The following is a 20,472-nucleotide window of genomic DNA, read 5'->3' on the forward strand; positions in this document are numbered from 1 at the left end:
TAACAGGGAAAGGCTGAGTCCAGGACCAGGAATTTAGTTGCACACAGTATTGACTAAAGCTACCTGAGCCGTATAACCAGAGAGCAAGCTGAGAGAGGTCAGAGAAAGTCCCAACCCCAAAAGGGTCATTTTCTGTCCAGTCTCTACAGTCTAGAATACAAATGTCTAGGCCCTCATGTCAACTTTTCAGATTCTGTAACTCTGCAAAAGACGCTAAAAAAGGTTACTGGATTCTGATTCAAAAACAGAGTTAATCTATTCTCAGTATTATAATTACCATTGTACTGTACATTGTATGCTCAATAAGACCAGGAACTATGTTAAATAAATACATGTTTTACCTGCATTTATGCTTACTGAAACCATTTTATATACACAAAAAATAAAAGCCTGCCCAAGACTGTGCAACAAATAAAGGTTAAAGGTGGGATTCAAGTCTTGGGTCTCCAAATTCCAAATTCCATATTACTTTTCAGTGTGCCTGCCTCTTGCTGCTGTTGCCATAAATACAATCTACTTTTCCTGACTTTTCTTGGTTCAGGCTATTATAACAGAGTACCATAAACTGGGGGACTTATTTAAAAAAACCACAAATTTATTTCCCACAGTTCTGGAGTCTGGGAAGCCTAGACTTCAAGGTGATGGCAGGTTCACTGTCTGGTGAGAGCACACCCTCTGGTTCACAGACAGCAGTCTTTTTACTGTGTCCTCAGATAGGGGAAGGATGTGGGAGCTCTGTCAGGTCTCTTTTATAGGAGCACTAATCCCATCATGAGGGCTCCACCTTCATGACCAACCTCTTGGCACCAGGGACCAGTTTCCTGGAAGACAATTTTTCCATGGACTGGGATGGGGGCATGGCTTCAGGATGATTCAAGAATATTATATTTACTGTGCACTTTATCTCTATTATTATTACACTGTGATATATAATGAAATAATTATATATATATAATGAAATAACTTATCATAATGCAGAATCAGTGGGAGTCCTGAGCTCAACCTCCTGCTGGTGCAGTCCAGGTCCTAACAGGTTCTGGTACTGGTTGATGGCCCAGGAGGTTGAGGACCCCTGACCTAACCACTTTCCAAAGGTTCTACTTCCAAATGCAGTCTTATGAGGAATTAGATTTCAAAATGTTCTGGGAGTGGGAGAAGACACAAAACTCAATCTCTAGGCAGGGCATTAAGGTCGAACCATTCAGCATAGGGCTCAGGTCAACTCCAAACATAGTTGGCAGAGACCTACCAAGACAGGAGACAAAGGGCATTATCTCTGCAACTCATCCCCTATGTCATTCTGCAGTCAGGAAGCGGGTCCTACATGAAAAATTACCCCAGAGCGCCCCTCCTGGTAGGTTGCTAACATTTCTCCACACTCATGCCATTCTAACAGAGTTCACACAAAACACTGGGACAAAAGGTTCTAAAGCTCTAACGAAGGTTTGTGGATGTTGTTGTTACTACGCCTGTATATCTATGTTAGGCGTGATAAAGATATGTGTCTTTTCTTTCTCAGCCTAAACTTACATTTGTAAAATCATGACAAACCACCACAAAGAAATGAAATTGAAGGTAGAATTTTGTAGGATCTCCTTCTGAGTTCTGCAGCTTGGATTAGGATATTTGTTTGCTTAAATTAGTAGTCTGTATCTAAGCAGTCACCAAGAAAAGGGGCTCAGCTGCTTTTAGGGTGGCCATTTTCAGATTTCAAGGACGCTTAAATACATGGAACAGCCTCAGCAGAGGAGAATGCGTGCCCAGCACCACTCCAACCTGCTGACAGACATCATATGAATTGGAAGGTGATCAGGACTTTTTTCTCCTACCACTAATGGGATAAATGCATGTGCTGAATTTCCAGGAGAGACGAAAGAAACCACAGCAGGAGAAACGTCTGAACACTCCTGCCCCAAATGTATGCTGCCCCTAACTGTCTGTTCATCTGCTTCTGAAATGAGTATGTCAAGACAAACAAGCCAATCTTTCTTGGAAACTGCATCAGCTGCCAGAGCACCGTAAAGTGCACAGTAGCCCAAGCTGTTCAGCTTGACCGTGAAACACCTGACCTCTGTCAGTCTCTCTTCCATGAGTGATCCCATTTTCTTCATCTGGTAAATCAGAACACTCTTCTCTATAAAGACAGGATGAGGGATTCATAATCTACTACCTGCCAAAGGATCATCAGTTTCTCTAGGGAAAATATCCAGAACCTTTATGAATAGTGGTGGACAGAAATGTGCCCTCCTGCCGTTTTCTTTTTTTGGCCAATTGGCAACGACTGAAAGACTAAGGGCATCAGAAAACACTGCTCCAAAGCCTCACTATTCCAAAACTGTGCAATCATGGCACAGAATATTTCATTTGGTCTTTGGTGTGAATATAAATTCTCTCCCTTTATCCTCTTAGAAAAATCCTATGCAGGGTGAATCCTTTGTCTTTAAAAATAGGACACCCCCAAATACTCCTAAGCCACAAGCAGTAATTTAGGAAGTGTTTTTAGAAACACACAAAAAGGCCAAAGCCACCAATGGCAAAGAAACTTTTTAATAGATTGAGGGTGTTTATTAAACCTCTCATTAGATTCCCATGGGCATAAAATGCCTCTGAAGAATAAGTTGAAGACAGGGGTATGTCCCATGACCACTGGATGACCTCCCCTGCTTTACGGTTCCGATGCTCTGCTCTGTTGACAAGACACACAATGTGGAAGGATCCTGGCATTTAAACAAAGGCTGTTTGAACACTCTCTACATGTGACCCCGGAGCTGGAGACTCTGTGAGACACACGTCCTCACTCAACTCATGTTTAAATTTGGACCTTGTTTCTTTAAGACAGGCTATTTTAAAAGTAGTTTTACGTTTATAGGAAAATTGAGCAGAAGGTACAGGGATTCCTCATATACCTCTTGCCCTTACACATGCCTAGCCCCCCTAACTGTCTACATTCAGCAACAAAGTGGTACATGTGTTACAAGCAATAAAGCTGCACTGACACATCATTACCATCTGAGGCCTATAGATTTATTACAGTTCCATATTGCTATTGTTTTGTCTATGGGTTTTGACAGAGGCATAATCACATACATCTCCCATTGATAGCATCACACAGAATGCTTTCACTGCCCTAAAAATCTTCTACGTTCCATCTAGCCATCCCTCCTCAACCCCACCCCTACCCTCAACCCTGATGATCATTGATCTTTTTACTGTCAGCACAGTGTTGCCTTTTGAAATGCATCATATAGTTGGAATCATTCTATATGGAAGCTTTTTCCAGATTGGCTTTTCTTGCTTGGTAATCTGCATTTGAGGTTCTTCTAAATCTTTCCATGACTTGATAGCAAATCTCTTTAGTGTGGAGTAACATTTCATTATCTGGATGTACCACAGTTTATTTATCCATTCACTTACTCAGGGAATCGTGGTTGCTTCCAAGTTTTGGAAATTATGTAGAATTCTGCTATAAACATTTGTGTGCAGGTTTCCCTGTGAACATAAGTTTTCAACTCATTTGGATAAATACAAAAGAATACAATTGCTAGATCTGGTAAGAGTATGTTTTATAAGAAACCGCCAAACTGTCTTCCAATGTGGCCCTTATTTTTTTTCTTTTTAACCCAGAAGAAATTGTCTTGGGGCTCCAAATTTCTCATGTTCATGGCACCATCATCTTCATAAGATGCCTCTGAATAGAGGCAGCCTTGGGGCTGGGAAAACTGGGTCTCCTTTCTTACTTCTTGGATCTCTGGGCAGGGCTCCTGGAAAAAGATTCTGGCACTGAGCAGTATACACTTATCAGGTGTCAAAAGTTCTATCCATGGACATCCTTGGTGGTCCAGCAGTTGAGAATCCACCTGCCAGTGCTGCGGGTACAGATTGATCCCTGGTCAGGGAACTTAGTTCCCACGTGCCTCAGGGCACCTAAGCCCGCATATTGCAACTACTGAGCCTGTGCACCACAAGGAAGACCCGACACAGCCAAAAATAAATATTTTTTTTAAAGACCCTATCCAGAATCCTTCTCACATCTGTTTCCTGTCAGGAGAAGACTGCACCCCAATCACAGTTTAGTCAGTGTAATTTTATTGGCAGCAGTTTTTCCCCAAACGAAAGCCAAACTTAAGGATTACAAATCACAAAAGTTTTTCAACAGTTTGCATGTTGGGCTGTCAGGTTGCTCACCCTTAGTAGTTGGTCATTTTCCATCCAGCTCTAGGATTTTCTCAGGTTGAGAAATACTTCGTCATCAGTTAGGCTGGTGGGTCTGGAGCAGGACAAAAATCTCTAGAGATTCAAACATCCACATGTTCAAGAATTCTTAACTGGACTGCCCTGGTGGTCCAGTGATTAAGAATCCGCCTGCCAATGCAGGGGACACGGGTTCAATCCATGGTCCGGGAAGATCTCACATCCCCCAGGGCAACTAAGCTCAAGTGCTACAGCAGCTGAGCTTGCACACCCGAAAGCCCGTGCTCTGCAACCAGAGAAGGCACTGCAGTGAGAAGCCTGCCCATGCAGCTGGAGAGTAGCCCCTCACCTCCGCTAGAGAAAGCCCACGTGCAGCAATGGAGATGCAGCACAGCCATAAATGAATGACTGGATAAATAAACGAAAACCAGAAGTGAAAGGGGTCTAGTTCCCAGTTACAACAAGGGAAGCCATGGTCAGGTGGCTCATCGCCCATAACCTTGGGCAGGGCCGGCTCATCCAGTGATGGGCAACCCACAAAAAAATTAAAAAAAAAAAAGAATTCTGAATGAGTGAAGGGACAGACAGGGTCACTTTCCACTGCCATCCATGGCACCCATCCCTCTCCTAGAGAGATTCAGATACACACACATCCTCTTATGGACCTGGACAGGCCCCACTGAGACTGTGGGTCTCACAATCAAGGACAAAACGACAAATCACTGCCACTCGTACCTGCTCAGGATTCTCTTAAGGACACATCCTTGCCAGAAAATATCAACATGTCAATCCCCACAGGCCAAAGAAATACAGAAGTAAACTTGGGACATACATAATAATGAAACACGCAGATCTTCATATCCACAACATAATTGGTTGGCCCTTGATTAGCAACTTATAAAACAGGATCTAACTATGAGTGTTGAGATTAGTAAATTTGAAATTCTTTGGGTGACTTTGAAGAAAATGTAAGGTATACTTGTATTTGAGGACTACGATTTTGAGAACTTGTTGATATAAGTATTTTAAAAAAAAACAACTTGTGCTGCGAACTGCATTTCTGAATAACAGAAGTGAAAAGGGGTTAGTTCTTGGTTAATAAGATGCAGAAGAGAAGGTTAGACTGCACAGCACTGGTGGGTTTCTAACAGCAAACATTCAGCACAGTCATACTAATTATACAGGAGGATTCAGAAATGGACCCTATGCAAAGCTCTGAGCAGAGGACTGCAACCTAGAGCAATAGAGGAAGTCACGATCACATACAGATCAGAAGGGACAATGGGAAACAGGGATATTGGAATCCAAAGAGTTGCGTATAAAGAGGCTTGACTTTCAGAGACAAACACCATCAACCTGTCGCAACAGGACAGGGAGGCAGAGAGGGGAATAACTATCCCAAACTCCTCCTCTCCCCTCCTCCCGTAGCCTGCCTCTGTCTCTTTCTGGTAGAACTCTAAAAGGGAGACAGAACAAGGGTAGCCTATGATGCAGAAATTAGCCAGAAGGAGCAATTGTCTTAGCTAAGTTTAAATCTACACAAACTCTGTTTCTTATTAGCATGATTAAAGCTCTTCTCTTTAATATCCAGCTGCTTAACTAACCTTTTGGTTTAATCACAAAGGAATGTAACTCTTAACAGTAAAGCTTTCGGTGACCACAAACTTTATGCAACATTTGTTACAGGAAATCATATTCATTCACTTAAATAAAAAATGTTTGTCATCAGAAAATAAATTCACACACTTAAGTTATGGATGTGTTCACCAACATCGACCTTCTAATCCATCCAGCCGCCTGTAAATGAACTCATCCTTCTTGTGTTCATGAAATGAATCATATGGATTTTCTTTTAAGCAGAGAGCATTTTGGCTACCTTCCTTTTATAGCTGTAGAAAGAAAAGCAGTCTCATTTCTTACACATTCATCTAAATATATCACAAACTTACTTTGCTTTTTTTTTTAATAACATAATTCTGTTACCTCCTGTTTGGAGAACTTCTCTGTTCTTTGATATTTACTTAAGTCATGGTTAAACTTCTTAGACCTTGAAACATATAGAGAAATTCTGAATTATCAGGATTTTATATAGTAAATTGTCTTTTACTTAAAATCACCCCCCCAAAAGTGACCCTGGACCTCTGCAGGATACTCAAAGCAATTACCTAGAATTAGGGAAATAAGAAAATATGTATGTATGTATCTGTCTCTTCAAAACCAATCTGCCTATAGGATGGGGTACAGACCTGAAGTGTTCAGTGTCCCCTGTTTTCCTTATGCTTAACTCTGCTGACACATGTAAGTTCTGTGATGACAGGACTATGGAAAATTGACTTGGCAGCACTCATTCATATGTGCTCACCTAAGACAATAACACAGGAATACATTAAAGCACATTTGCCTCTGACACAGGCACAACAAAGCAAGCAAATTTTGTTGGAATCAAACATCATTTTTATGCTTCTTGTTTTAAAATGCAAATTCTATGCAGTTTTCTTTGTAAATTTATATATCCACCAAATATTTTTTAAAAAGAATTTATTCTCCACCTACATAGTATGGCTCAGCAAGTAGTTATGGGTCAGTTCTAGAACCTTTTCTGTCAGATCCCACTCTGTGCTTATTGATCTCATTTTCCAAGGTCTTCCTTTCAATCCAAGCTCTGTACTCCACAGATTTTAGAAGAGATCTGGTGGTGGTGTTGTTTATCAATGTGCGTCTGCTAAGTCACCAGGCTCCTCTGTCCATGGGATTCTCCAGGCAAGAATACTAGAGTGGGTGGTCATGCCCTCCAAGGGATCTTCCTGACCCAGGGATCCAACCCGCATCTTACGTCTGCTACATTGGCAGGCAGGTTCTTTTACCACTAGCGCCACTAGCAATACATTTGCTCAAAGTCAGATGTTATTGAATCCTTATTTTTCTTCCTCTAACCTCACCTTGACCTGATCCTGTGCAACCTGCCCTGACCCTTTCTAGGTAGTCAATGTCAAACACTAGTATGCATCCTTCCACATCTTTCCCCGTAATCATAGAATTACACACACACTCCCAAACACAAGTAACCTAGGTTTGCAGGACTATCTTACGCAACTGATTTTCACCTTATAGTCTCTACATCTACTGTTTCACACTTACACATGTAAATCTCACCAAGAAAGTTGACGTAGATTTCTCACTCTTTAGTCATACATACGTATTTGATACTTTAATGCTAAGTTCAACCTCATCCACTGTCACCACTCCCTCATTCTTGTTGGCCTTGGGTCTCTCTTATCCATCCTCCTATTTCCAAACTGTCATTTCAAGGGACTTCCCTGGTGGCTCAGAAGGTAAAGCATCTGCCTACAATGCAGGAGACCCAAGTTTTATCCCTGAGTTGGGAAGATCCCCTGGAGAAGGAAATGGCAACCCACTCCAGTACTCTTGCCTGGAAAATCCCATGGTCGGAGGAGCGTGGTAGGCTATAATCCATGGGGTTGAAAAGAGTTGGACACAACTGAGCAACTTCACTTTCACTTTTTATCATTTCAAGTGTGTTTCATCAAACTGAATGCATCTGCTTTCCTATTTGAAGAATCCAATCTCTCAACATCTATCTTTCAATAAGAGAATTTGCCAAGTCATACTGAATGCGACAATTTACATACTTCATTTTACTGCTTACATCTCACTTGGTTTGTTCATTTTTACTTTGTTTTTGCTTACTCATTCTTTCTACTTGCTTTGGCTGTTTTGCTAGTTACTCCCTTTTCCTCCCTGTATTTAATTTGAAATTCGGTACTTTTCCACTCTGTCAGTGTTTACCTTCTTTTTTCCAGCACTCATAATCAAGCTCTTATTTATCTCTTTTTATACGAAACCAAAATAACAACTATTTCTCCCAACTGAGATGAGCTATTTCCCATTGTTTTCTTTCCCTTCCCCGACGAGACCACTAAAAGTCTTTTCTTTCTCCACTGCTTGGTGCTGAGTTCTGTAGAATGCTTCACCATTCTTTATTCCCCCAACTTCAACACCTAAATCCTTTTTTGACGAGACCACTAAAAGTCTTTTCTTTCTCCACTGCTTGGTGCTGAGTTCTGTAGAATGCTTCACCATTCTTTATTCCCCCAACTTCAACACCTAAATCCTTTTTTAGGTAAACATTTAGTAACCTGCCGCTTCCCTTTCCGTATGTCCCTTTGGCTTTGACAATTTATATTCAGCACTTAAATTGTACATTTCTTGTTACAGTATCGTTAGTAATTTGCATGTAGTTAATGTGATTTGCATAAATTTACATATGCTCTCGCACATGTTTCCTACTATTTGCATATATTTACATCTGTTTATATATGCATGCTTGCCGTTCTTTTTCTTCACCTATATTAAGATTTCTTTCTTTCTTTTTTACAGTAACTGCCCCATTTAGAGTGTGTGCCTGATAGTTTCTCAGAACCCTCACAAATCTACAAGTATTTCCTATACCTTAGCAAACGAATTATATCAACAGCCTCAGCTTACAGACCTTTCCTCCCAGTTCAGTTCAGTTCATTTCACTCAACTGTGTCCAGCTCTTTGTGACCCAATACTTCCTCCCGGTAGCAATTAGTCCACCATCTTGCCTCTAGAATTCCCATATTATATTTCTTCCTTTGTAAAAACTCTGTGTTTTTCAATCTAGAAACCTGCAAGATTTTCTCTTTGCATCTTCCACCTTATCAAAGCCTTTCCCTGGTAGCTCAGCTAGTAAAGAATCCACCTGCAATGCAGGAGACCCCGGTTCGATTCCTGAGTCAGGAGTATCCCCTGGAGAAAGGATAGGCTACCTGCTCCAGTATTCTTGGGCTTCCCTAGTGGTTCGGATGGTAAAGAATCTGCCCACAATGTGGGAGATCTGAGTTCAATCCCTGGGTTGGGAAGATCCCCTGGAGGAAGGCATGGAGTAGGCTGTCAAAAACTTTCTAAGTCTATTCTTCATATTTTCAGCCTTTTTCTATTGTCGTTTACATTTTCCTGAATTTCTTTTAAGGCCTTGCTAAATTAAAAATGTTTCCATTTAAAATTATGTTTTACTTAACCCCACCCTCTTTCAGCATGTTACCACATTCTGTTTTCTTTTTCCTACACTTTTTAAATGAGACCAGGTGGCTCAGTGATAAAGAATCTGCCTGCCAATGAAGGAGATGCAACTGACCAGGGGTAGATCTCTGGGTTGGGAAGATCCCCTGGAGAAGGAAATGGCAACTCACTCCAGTATTCTTGCCTGGAAAATCTCATGAACAGAGGAGCCTGGCAGACTAGAGTCCATGGGGTCATAAAGAGTCAGACACAACTGAGTACACACACAGGCAGGGAGGCAATGAATTTTTACACATTCATTCACTCTCCAGTACATGTTTGGTGCATTCTGTGTCATGGGCATTGTTAGATGTTGGGGATGCAATAATACATTTTAAAAAGACAAAATGCTTACTGTTACTGAACTTGTTTTCATTTCATTCTTTCTTCTACCCAGTGAAATCAACCCCTCGTATCCCCTCTGTCCCTGCCCTGTCCAATGCTGCTCTAGCAAAGATCAGGAATGAACTCCCAAACCTCAGTGATCTACAACATTTGACACTTTTCTCAACGTCTTCTTGACTGTGATAATGCGATAGTATCTGTTAGAATAAGGGTCATTGCAAATAAAGAACTCAACTAAAATTGGCCTAAACAGTAATTTATAAGGTATCATTATTGGAATTTTCAGTTATGGCAGGTGTCAGGGCTGATTTGATTAGGCAGCTCACCAAGAACTTGGTTTCTTTCCTTGGATTCTGGTTCTCCAATGTCAGTTTCATTCTAGGTCATAACAGTTCTAGTTTTTACATTAATAGGCCATACCTATTCATCAGAAGGAGGAGATTGCCTTTCAGGACCTTTTTTATTTCCCCCCCAAAAACCTCCAGCAAACATCCCATCATGTCTAATTAAATTTAATTGGGTCTCTGCCCCTTTCCTAAACTAATTTTCTTCTCACCCTAAAAATGTTCTGATTGTCTTAGGATTGGGTTATTTGAACCCATCATTGTGGCAGTGGTATAGGATTACTCTGAATAGCTGTATAAACCAGGGCTCACCCCTAGGGCTGAGTTTGAGTCAGCTTTTGAGGACACACATCAGCAGCATAATGGAAAGATGTGTGGATACCCAAACAAAAACCTGGGTACTGTGAGGAAGGGAAAAGCGGGGGAACTATTGCTCAGTTGACCATAGACAAATGCCAATCAGTTTCCCCCTGGACCGTCAATTAAACTTTGTGGCTTTCTAGAATTTCATCTATAGCAATTTGGGGTAGTTTCATCTACTTCTTCATGACTTTAACTACCAACTCTATGATAGGCACTCTCAAATTTATGTCTGAAATCTCAACTTCTTTCCTGGAATCTCATTTGTATTTCCAGCTACAAGATAACTGTCTTGGCTCATTAGTATTTCAAACTTAACCTGTCCAGTGCTTGCACAGACATCACTAGTAATCCAAAAGAGAAATCTGAAAATAATCTTTGACAGTCATCACTTTTGCTTGTTAATATTTTCTCCAATATCAGGGGGCTTCTTGCACCAAATATCTGGACCTTCTTTACCACCGTGCACCTTGTTTAGGTGAATATTACTGTCATTTAACACACCTGAGAGTTTTGTCGAGGAGAAGTTTAACATTTAAACTTTGCTGCTGACTACATGCTTTTTCATAAAGCTCTGTACACTTTTACAACATCAAGTCAATGTGGAAAACCAGCTTGTTTAGTCACTTAGTTGTGCCCAACTCTCTTGCAACCCCATGGGCTGTAACCTGCCAGGCTCCTTGTCCATGGGATTTCCCAGGCAAGAATACTGGAGAGGGTTGCCATTTCCTTCTCCAGGGGATCTGCCTGACCCAAGGTTCAAACCCACCTCTCCTGCATTGGCAGGCAGATTCTTTAACGCTGAACCACCAGGGAAGTGCAGTAATCCAGCTTAGTAACATGGGAAGGTTCATGTTATTACCTTTTGTTCTTAGACTTTCCTTGGAATCTTGACCAGAACTAAGTAACTGAAAATACCTTGTTTTTTCATGACTCTGTAGCACTGCCTGTTCCCCTTGGTTGGAGTTTTCTTTTTTCCTTGGGCTCCTGCATGACATATAACCGAGCTCACCCCAAAACCTCTGACAGAGTTACTGGCTCTTTCTTTCCAAATCCCTTACACAGACTTAATCGTCCAGTATAGACAGTCTACTATTGTCAAGACATACTGTATCATAATTATTCAGCTTTATATCTATCTCCACAGCAGATAGCCATGCCTTTGCTAGGTATGTAAAGATGTGAAAAATGTGTGTAAGTATGGAAAGAGAGAGGGAAGTGGGAATGTGCTAGGGTAATAAACAATCATCTATATAGTGGACTTAGAGAATTGTTTTCACTTTTTAGTAGATAGATTTTATATGAGCAGAAGGAAATCATTTGAGGATGGAAATAAGGATCTCAATCTACATTCTTCTACTAATTACAATAAGAACTAGAGTCTTTCATAATAAGAACTTTTCTCTCCAGGTCCAACATCAATAATTTGCAAATGTGGATGATTCTAATCAGCCAAAAACTTTTAGGCAGACTTTGGAGCATTATGGGATATGCAGTTCAGTGAAAATGTTATGACCCAAATGAAGCATGTTACATTGGAAATGTATATCTGGTTTCACATGCTGGAGTTCAGATCTGCATAAGGACTAACACAAAAATCACAAGAGGAGAGCAGATATCTTTCTGCCCCATTTGACAAACAACTTTTTTTCTCATTTCTTGAAGATGGAGCTCTTGTTTCACTTTCTTATTGCCTATCAATCAGCTGAAGAAGACATCTGCAATTGGGGTTCTTTCATAAGACATAAGCCCTGGCGGCAGCAGCCGACACTCATCTGAAAGCTCCATCCTAAATTACCTTTGTCAGACTGTATAGAAAGTAAAAGGCACACTTCAGTCTCATTTGATTAAATCAGGGAATGTACCAACTCGCCAAAGAATGGCAAGTCCTTTCCATTTACATGCTCCATTAACTGCACTTCACCGGAAAAATAAATCTCAGTGCAGTTCTTTACCTCTGCTCTTCTAATTGCTACTTACAAATTCTTTTCTCCCAATCATGCTATCTCTCATACATCAGGAAGCCAACACATTTGTAGCTGAGTCCCTGGCTCTAATTTAACATGATATGCCACGATTAATGCCAAAGGCAAACAATATACCAAGTTACCATGGGAACCAGGGCATGAAAAGGTAAAAGCCCTCCCTGACACAAGATGGGTGGGACTTCTGTGGAGACCTGTGCCCAACCGACAGCAGGGGCCATGTCATTTCGGCAAAATTCCTCAGACCCAGCCCATTCCCAATCCCAGAGATGTGTGGATCCATCTTTCCTCCCTTGAAATTTAACATGCAATTAGTCCATACCTTCAAAGGAGACAAATTACTGGATCATCATTCAGATTACAGATTCTTCATTGTACATTTACATTCAAAAGCCACGGCATATGACAAAAGATTAAAAGACTTGCAAAAGTGATACCTGAAGGTATCACTACCATTAAAATAGTATATTTCACTTTACAAAAGCACTCACTCATTCCAAGGTTCTGTAAGTTGTGTAGTAAGTATTTTTCTACCTTCCAATTCATATATACACATAGAGGATACTTTCAAAGTGAGAGAAGGGGTTACATGGCTTAAAATCAATTAGAAATAAAAACCAAGTATCTCTAGAGTTACAAAATTAGAATAAATTATCTCACTTTCCAAAATATTTATTCATATAGGGCTTCAGTGATAAGGCTTGTTTCTAGTGATGTAAAACTATATCACATGCATTTATGTCTGTGCCCTCTACACACAAGGAAAGAGCACCCATATAACATTTCTTTGTCAGCTTCCTTCACTTATATCTTTGTTTACTCTGCTTTAGCCTCATGCAAACAGGGAATTTCAATTATAAGGAAAGAAATCATTGAATTTCCACCATAAGGAAAATATTTCTCTAGAGAAAGAAACAAAGAAAATGCAAGCCATGGTACTAACATGATAATATATAATTTCTCTGGGGAAAAGTCAATGCAAATGTATGTATGGTATTGAATGATGTCATTCATTTATCTTCTCGCAAATGTTTCTCCATTTTATTCAGAAAATGATTTAAACAACTGAGCTGAAGTAAACAACCACATTCTCTTTTGATACAGTCCTGTAAAATTTAAAGTAGAAATTGGTGCGCAAATGCCATGTTGGTCACCAGAGTAGGCAAATCTTTGCCATACATGTTGATTTCATTGAGGCTGAAATTATTGCTAACAGCCTTGGGTTCATTAAATTCAGAACATATTTTATGGAGTATTTTGGCCATCCAATTTTAAAACCATGTGTATTTTATGGAAAATTTTAATTCAGAAGAGTTTGATTCCTTTTGAAATCATTAAGATTTAAGTGAATTTCTTGATGTTGACCAGGAAAGTCAGTTAAACCTACACTATAATGTTGAGTTTGATGACTGGCAATTAATGAGAGGCCAGTGTTAAAATTAGTGTTTTGTTGCGGGAGTGGGAGCAGTTGTCTACATGTATCAAGAAGCTAATCATGAAACTTTGAAGGATCAGAGTAGATGAGAGGGTACAGGTTTATTGCAGAGTCTTCAAATAATTCAGACAGCCATCTTGCTTTTTTAGTGGCTAAATAATGTCTTTCACATATATCTTTTCTAGTTGTGTGTGTGTGTACACACCATTATATTAATATAATACAAATTTATTGAATAGGGTAGTTTTTTCAAGTTCTTTTAAGTAAATCACTTTTAAACACAACTAGGCATTAGGTGATCCAGTGAAGTAAAAATCGCTCAGTCCGACTCTTTGCGACCCCATGGTCTATACAGTCCATGGAGTTCTCCAGGCCAGAATACTGGGATGGGTAGCCTTTCCCTTCTCCAGGGGATCTTCCCAACCCAGGGATCAAACCCAGGTCTCTCACATTGCAGGTGGATTCTTTACCCACTGAGCCACAAGGAAAGCCCAAGAATACTGGAGTGAGTAGCCTATCCCTTCTCCAGTGGATCTTCCTGACCCAGGAATCAAACTGGAGTCTCCTTCATTGCAGGCAGATTCTATACCAACTGAGCTATGAGGGAAGCCTAGGTGATCCATGAGGAGAGCAAATGATATTATTTTAGTAGTAGAATTAATTCTACTACTAATAAAATATATTGAACTCTTTCCATATGCCAAACACCCTGCTAAAGATCATTCCAAAACCATCCATTTGATCCTCAAAACAACTCTATGAGGTAAATATAAGCCATACCTCATACCTTTGCCAAGATCACATATATACCTCCTATTTATCCATTGTAAAGCCTTTCAGAAAAGAATGTAAGAGAGTAGACTTTTTTAAGAGGCTATTGCTTCACATTTCACCACCTCAAAGAATAGTCATCCTAGACAATACAGGAAGAAGGAAATGCTATCTATCTGGTGAGCCAGGGTCAAGATCAGATAGTCTGGTAGTGTGTGTACTTGACAGCCATACAATTTAGGTTCCATACACTATACCAAGCTCAGTCTAGCTAAACAAAACATACAAGAGATAAGACTCTTGTTCGCAGCAATGTTATATATTGTATTACCATTCACAGCTGCTCTTCTGTGGGAGGATTACACATCCCCATCCTATTGACAATAGGTTTAGAAAATGTGACTTTCTTTGCACAATGAAATGTGAACAGAAGGTGACACATACCACTTCTCAGCAGAAGCTTTCAGATCCAGCCCATGAATCTTGTTTCTATTTCTATTTTCCCCTCTGTTATGAGCCCAGCAATGTCCCTGATAGGAACTTCTTCATCAGCCTCAGTTCAAGATTGAAGACAACAGATGGCAAAGCCCTAGCCAGCCATGGTGAACACATATACATGTGAGCGGGAAATCTATTTTCATGGTTTAAATCCCCTCCATTTGGGAGGTCTTTTGTTACTACACATTAGCATTGTTACCCCTACAGATACAAACAATGTAACACAGTGATTAAGGGGATGAGATCAGCAAACCACCTAGCCTCCAATCACAATCCCATCACTATTATTTACGCTATTGAAATTCAGTTTCAACAATCTAACCTTTGAATAAGCCAAAGCAAATGTATAACAAATTAAATTTGGTCCCTTGAATACTCTCACTGACTCATATGGAAAAACAAGTAGGATAAATTACAATTGGCTTACATTAAGCAAAACACATTACAAAGTTCATACCTCTTAAAAATTTTTTTAAGTTTTTCCAATACATATGTTCAATATTTAAATTGTATACTTATCTTTCTCCCTTTCCATTATTGAAAATATAAAACATTAAGATTTCTCTATTTCTAATCTCTATACTTTAGAGTTCCATGCTCAAACTAATGGTACAAGGTTGTCTGATATGTCATTTTGGCATAGTTGATCATTCATTTCTTATCGCTGTTTACCATACTTACAAGTTTTTATAAGGAAAAAAATAGAGGATTTGTTCAGGTAATTACACCTTACATGCTTTGAAAATGATTTGGAGTTGCTTACAAAAATCTAGATACTGCAACAGAGCCAAAAAAATGAAAAATGAATGCAAAGGAGAATAAAGGCAGGCCTATTAGATGGATTTGGTACATAAAATGGAATCCAACAGGAGCTTACATGCTTATTTAAAAGCTCCGCAAATTCAGTTTCTGAGATTCCTGGTGTCCAAAGCAAAGAGAGAAGCATAATCCCTTATCAGATACATAATGATCCAAAAACCTTAAAAAGCAGTGACTCAAGAGAAGTACAACTTTTCACAACATGGAAATCTGTCAAGCATTTCCTTTGTGGGTCAACATCAAAAAGAAAATGTGAGATAGCATCCTTAACAATGTCCTTATCAATATCCCTACAAGCAAACAGCAAAAATGTAAGGAATTTCCTACTCTGTATTCCACTAAGACTTGAATTTCATTCTTATGACTTACAGAAATACCCAATTCAAGATGTTCTTCCAAGTTTTTATTTACACTAAATGTATATAGCCATTTAGACTATGTCAAGTTCTTTATATATAATATTCCATGTGGCATTTCTGAACCAAAAACAAAGTTAATGATGGAAACATTGGTCATTGTTTTAGATACTCTGTGGTGTGTGTGCTACAATTTACTTAGACCAAAATGTTGGGAAACATTCTGGTTTATCTGCAAAAGAATCTTGAACAAACAAGATCCAGATCTTTTCAATTCAAGATTGTATTCTCCTAGTCAATCCAACAATCTTTACATCCCTTGCCATCATTTTTTTTTCCGTTGTCACCTCCAATTCCACAGTTATTTTTCATTTTGACTTTCTGAAACCTGTCTTCTTCTTTCTATAACTGACGTCACTGGCTGGGTACCTCACTTAAGGTGACAATGACTTAAAACTATCCAATGGTTGTGACTCATTACAGATACCCTCTATTTGTATTCATATAGAAACTATATAATACACTTCTCTATGGAGTGCCTTGCTCTCTATAGAATTTTCTGACCTTGCTTGTCTTCTGACATCAATTATTTTCAGAGTAAAGTTGGGCCTTGGGGAAGAGCATCAACAAAAGCAGCCTAGAAAAATGGGGAAAGGACAATTAACAAAACGAACGGATTTGAGTACCGCTCAGATCTCAGACTCAAACTTGGAAAAGTGGTTTTCAGAAGCCATCGAATGACCTGATACGAAAAAGATCTTCATTTAGATTTATAATTGGTTCTGCTATTCGTTTCTAAATACATAAGGATTTTGCCTGGAGAATCCCATGGATGGAGGAGCCTGGTGGGCTACAGTCCATGGGGTTGCAAAGAGTCGGACACGACTGAGCGACTTCACTTCACTTCAAGGATTTTTAAAATATTTCATTTTACATTAATATTAATATTTAATATTAATATCTCAAAATTTAATATTGAGACATGCTGTTCCTATGCTTGTTTGACCCAGACAAAGTTCATCTCCTTGTGCTTCCATTTCTTCATCTTTAAAATATAGATTATAATAAGTCCTGTCTTATGGGGCTGAGAGTTACATGGGTTAAAATTCCTAAACCAATTAGAGCCATGCTTGGCACATAGAGCACCATAAAGTGCCTGCTATAATTATTATTCTTTTGAAAAATAACTTCTAATGTTTTCAAAATGTTATTGTTCCCTAAATTTTTCCTCATTAAATATTCAATGACATAAAATGATAGAAATGAGCACCATGAAAATGGAAACATATTTTTAATTTTTTAGATGAATGCCAAATTCTACCTCATTAGGAAGAAATGAAACTACAAGTTTTCCTTCCCTTGCACACACAGTTTTAATCAGCAGACACCATGACATTTCAATCAGTGATAATTCAAGAAAGATTTGTTTTTGCTAACATCTCTTCACAAATTAGTGTTTTTTGTTAAAGGCTTAAATAAAGCCAACTCCAGTTTTAGACGTGCTTTGATTCAAAGACTCTCACTGTCTATTCAGCTTGTCTACAGGCCCTGTCCACCCATCCTTAGGTTGGCAGCAGGTTACAATGAAGAGAGCACTGGTCTGGAAATCAAAAACTTATCCTGAACTGTCTGTGTCACTTGCTGGTTCTTTATATTTAAACAAAGCATTTTGCCTAATTTGAACTGAGTCTCCTGCAGGAGTTGAATGGAGATGGTCCTTTATTTTCACGAAGTGCCATGCGCTCGGTCGTGTCCTACTCTCTGTGACCTTGTGGACTATAGCCCGCCAGACTCCTCTGTTCATGGGATTCTCCCAGCAAGAATACTGGAGTAGGTTGCCATTTCCTCCTCCAGAGGATCTTCAGGAATCAAACCCCAGCTCCTGTATCTCCTGCATTGCAGGCAGATTTTCTATAAAATTCTGTAATTCTTAGAAGCTTTTCATGTTATCTACATCTGTTGGATAATGTGACATTAACTCCCCTGAAGTTATCCATCTATATACAAACTTGTATAGAAAATGAATTCTCCTCATCTAGATGATTCATATATTACCCAGAATTTTATGCTTCCTAAGAAGAACAGAAAATAGTTCATATTTAAAGCTATTTGATATTTAAGTAACTAGAATATCCTTAACAGCATTGAAACTCTCATCTCTTTCTTTCCACAGAGAATACACATAGATTTGACTGTTCTTTGTTTGCTTGTGTTTTTAATCTTTGCAATGCTGTCCAGGTTCTGGTTGCTGCTTCTTGTTAGCTGGTCACATATACAAGTGACACAGTCATTGCCAGCATTTGCTTCTCAAAATAAAACTCCCCAAAGACAGCTTTTTCACTCTCTTGTATACAAACATATAGCTATCTTCTGGAATTCTCACTTGTACTACCAAGTGCCAAGAAGCCATTGACTTGATTTTACTTCCAAGAGCCCTAGTATCTAAGAGGTATGAGCAATCATTCAACCAGACCATATACTGCACACTCTTAGAGATACCCATGGTATCATGAAAGGTAGGAGACGGTTTCTGGAGTCAAATTCCCCTCCCCTAGAAAGGAAACAGACAAGTCAGCTAAGGAGATATGACCACAGGACTTCCACTGGCAGTGACTAGGTGAGGCAGAAGACAAAGCAGAAACCCTGAAGGATTTGATGAAATGTCCTAGAGCCAGGCCACACAGGAAGAGTCTAGGGTAAAGAAGCAGAGAGTTGAGTAGTCAGAGGGAAAGAGGCTTAATCAATAGGCACCACTGAGAGGCATAGGCCCAAGGCAACAATGTCATGGCACTGAGAGGGAAAGTGGAGACTGAGACTTCTCTTCTGAACCATAACAGGGATTATGTTCTTAGTCACTCAGTGGTGTCCAATTCTTTGCGACCCCACAGACTGTAGCCCACCAGGCTCCTCCATCCATGGTTATTCTCCAGGCAAGAATACTGGAATGGGTTGCCATGCCCTCCTCCAGGGGATCTTCCCAACCCAGGGATCAAACCCAGGTCTCCCACATTGCAGGTGGATTCTTTACCATCTGAGCCACCAGGGAAGCCCATAACAGGGATTAGAGGTCTCAAGTATCAGGAATGTCCCACCCTCCCACCTACCCAGGCAACGATAGAGGTAAATGTAAACTCTTTGGAGAAAGCTGCCCTAAAACAGACCCAGGAGGACAGCACAGACTGAAAGCAAGGATGAACTTACCAATAAAGATCACCAAACACAGAAAAACCAGCCACAGTGTGTACGAATTGGCAGACAAGGAATAAAGGTTTAAACAGAAAGAACTTCAGGTACTGGAATGGCTTTGACATAATAGAAAACAGCTATGTATGAAATATATAAAATTTATAAAAGAAAAATAATTACAAAGATATGTATATAGTAAACCTAGGAGAAATAAGGGCTCCCCTGATAGCCTTCCCTGGTAGCTCAGTCAGTAAAGAGTCTGCCTGCAACGTGGGAGACCTGGGTTCAATCCCTGGGTAGCAAAGGTCCCCTGGAGAAGAAATGGCAACCCACTCCAGTGTTCTTGCCTGGAGAATCCCATGGACAGAAGTCTGGTGGGTTACAGTCCATGGGGTCACAAAGAATCAGACAGGACTGAGTGACTAACACTCATGATAGAGCAGCGGTGAAGAATTCACCTGCCAGTGCAGGAGATATGAGTTTGATCCCTGGGTCAGGAAGATACCCTGGAGAAGGAAATGGCAACCCATTCCAATATTCTTACCTGGAGAATCCCATGGACAGAAGAGCCTCGTGGGCTAGAGTCCATGGGGTTGCAAAAGAGTCAGACACTATTTAGCAGCTGAAACAACAAATGAGAAGTAAGCAGATAGAAATGAAGAGGTTGTATTTAACAGGAACAAAAAATATATGTAATTGAAACTGTGCGTGTTAAAAATGAAAAGCTCAGTCAATGTCCATAGATAGATGAGGAAAAGAATAATAGGTTAAAGGAAAGATAGACGTCAAGGGATGGGGGGTGCAGCTTCCACCCTCTCATCATACTTCGGTCTTTCTGGTGACTAGCACCCATTCTGAAGCTATCTAGGTGACCCAGCCACTAGATATCTCTTTAACATACTAAAGACACTCATTACTCTGGAAATTCTAAAGGCTTTAGAAGTTTTGTGCCAGGAGCTAGGGACAAAGACCAAATATTTGTTTATTTATTTTAATGATGAATACATTCAGATGTAATAGATATTGAGAGTTCTAGTTGCTCCACATCGTCAGGGATAATAATTGGTACTGTCAGTCAT

The sequence above is a fragment of the Budorcas taxicolor genome, chromosome 14 (assembly GCF_023091745.1).
Source record: "Budorcas taxicolor isolate Tak-1 chromosome 14, Takin1.1, whole genome shotgun sequence".
NCBI classification, from domain to species: Eukaryota; Metazoa; Chordata; class Mammalia; order Artiodactyla; family Bovidae; genus Budorcas; species Budorcas taxicolor.